The sequence below is a fragment of the Carya illinoinensis genome, chromosome 3, assembly GCF_018687715.1.
Source record: "Carya illinoinensis cultivar Pawnee chromosome 3, C.illinoinensisPawnee_v1, whole genome shotgun sequence".
Lineage (NCBI taxonomy): Eukaryota > Viridiplantae > Streptophyta > Magnoliopsida > Fagales > Juglandaceae > Carya > Carya illinoinensis.
The window spans coordinates 16567475-16570197 of NC_056754.1; positions in this window are offsets into that span (position 1 = coordinate 16567475).

Genomic DNA, 2723 nt, shown 5'->3' on the forward strand with positions numbered 1-2723 from the left:
TCATAACAGTAGATTAAATACAACTAAGAAAATAACCACCAGCCAACAAACGCTGGATTTTAGCAATACTACTAACAACTTATTGGACCACTATTAACAATAATAAAATTATGAAATAATAGCAAAAATACTTTTTGACAGATTCTTAAGGCTGAAAATCAGCAAAACTCGGCAGAACATGCACTTGGCACTAACTACAGACTTAAATAACAACTCAACATAAATAAAATAACCCAACTGATAAATAAATAACCTAATCAAATAATGAGCCCTCAGATAAGGCCCTGTAGGCCAGGCCAGGCACATGACATTGCCTCCCCCTCAGAAGACCTTGCCCACAAGGTTGGGGAAATCCTCACTTAAAACCCGATAGTCCACCTAGTTTGCTTCTTCTAGCCCCAATCCTTTCCACTTCACCAAAAGTTCTGCAGTTGCTTGATTCCCTTTCTTCACCATTTGCCATTGTAAGATTTCCTCCGGTTCAGGTTTAAAGGTTCCATTTGATGCTGTAGGTGGCAAGGACTCAGATTGCTGATTGCGAGCCCCCAACTTCTTCTTCAAGCTCGATATGTGGAATACGGGGTGGACTTGCGCTGAAGGAGGAAGCTTCAGCTTATATGCGACGGAGCCCAGTTTTTCCAGCACTTCAAATGGCCCATAGAACCGAGGAGAGAGCTTCGAGTTGCACCTTTGAACTACTGATTGTTGCTTGTACGGTTGGAGCCAAAGGTAAACGTAATCTCCCACTTCAAAGCTTCTTTCTGTCCTTCTTAAATTAGCAAATCTCTTCATTCTTGCTTGGACCTTCTGCATATTGTGTTAAAGGATATGGAGAATCTGATCCCTCGTCTTTAAGGTATCCTCTACAGCCTGATTTCCTGTAGTTCCTGGAGAATAAGGTAGTAATTTTGGAGGTGGGTAGCCATAGACTGATTCAAAGGGTGTTAGTTTTGTCGATGCATGAATATTGGTATTGTAACACCATTCAGCTAAGGGAAGCCATTTGATCCACTCTCTTGGTTTGTCACCTGAAAAATACTTTAAATACTGCTCCATAGCCTTGTTCATGATCTTGGTCCGTCCATCCGTTTGTGGATGGTAAGCTGAGCTAAACTTCAAGTTAGTCCCCTACAACTTGAATAGTTCCTTCCAGAAATTGCTAGTAAAAGTTGGATCACTGTCCGTAACAATGGAACTAGGCATTCCATGCAATTTAAAAATATTTGCAACAAATATTTGGGCTATTTTAGAGGTTGTATAGGGATGTGAAACTGGAATAAAATGAGCATATTTAGATAACCTATCAACCACTACCATAATTACTGAATACCCGCAAGAAATAGGCAACCCTTTAACAAAATCAAGAGAAATGTCAGTCCAGATTTTAGTAGTAATAGGTAAGGGTTGAAGGAGTCTTGCTGAATGTATGTTTTCTGATTTATTTTTTTGACACACATCACATTCTCGGATTAAGTTTCTAATATCACCCTTCATTCCTACCCAAAAAAATTTAGAACGAATTCTATGTAGAGTTTTATAATAACCTACATGGCCACCCCCTGGACTACTATGTAAGGCCTGTAGAATCTGCAATTTCAGCTCAGGTGTATTGTTGATATAGAGTCTAACTTTGTAGTAAAGCAACCCTTCCAATACCCTATATTTGTTAGGATCCAACCTCCCTTGCTCCATTTTCTGCAAAATTTTCTGCAACTCTGAATCATTTGTATAGGAAGCCTTGAGAGTGTCCAACCAAGCAGTTGTTGGAATAGTGAGGGCTACCAATTCTCATTCTTTAGAATCTACCCTTCTATACAATGCATCAGCGACCCGGTTGTCCTTTCCTTGCTTGTACTCTACTGAGAAATCAAAACCTAACAATTTGGTGATCCATTTTTGTTGAAGAGGTGTTCCAACCTTCTGTTCTAGCAAGTATTTTAGGCTTTGCTGATCTGTTTGCACCTTAAATTTTTGCCCCAATAAGTAAGATCTCCATTTCTTTACAGCAAATACCAAGGCCATTAATTCTTTCTCGTAAGTTGATATTTGTAAAGCCTTTCTACTAATTGCTTGGCTCATAAAAGCAATTGGCCTTCCCTGTTGCATCAAAACAGCACCAACACCATACCCACAATCATCACATTGAATAGTAAAAGGATGAGTAAAATCTGGTAGTGCTAAGACCGGAGGGTTAGTAACAGCTTTTTTGAGGTTTTCAAAGGCTTCCTTGGCTATTTCAGTCCAGTGAAAGGAATTTTTTTTAAAGAGAGAGGTTAAGGGTGCTGCAATTAGGCCATATCCTTTGATAAATTTCCTATAGTAGGTCGTGAGTCCTAAGAATCTTCTAAGAGACTTTAAACTGGTGGGAAAAGGCCAAGTAATCATAGCATCAATTTTAACAAGGTCAGCCTTAACTCCATGTTTGGAAATTAAATGGCCAAGATAGTTAATTTCAGAACACCCAAAACTACATTTAGATTTTTTTACAAACAATTGATGCTGTTTTAGAATGTCTAAAACAGTTTGTAAATGAATCAAATGTTTTGAAAAGGTTTTGCTATAGATAAGTATGTCATCAAAAAAGACCAAAATGAATTTACATAGATGAGGCTTGAAGATGTCATTCATTAAGCCTTGGAAAGAAGTAGGTGCATTGGTAAGCCCGAATGACATTACCAAAAATTCGTAATGACCCTCGTGAATCCTAAAAGCGGTCTTTTGGA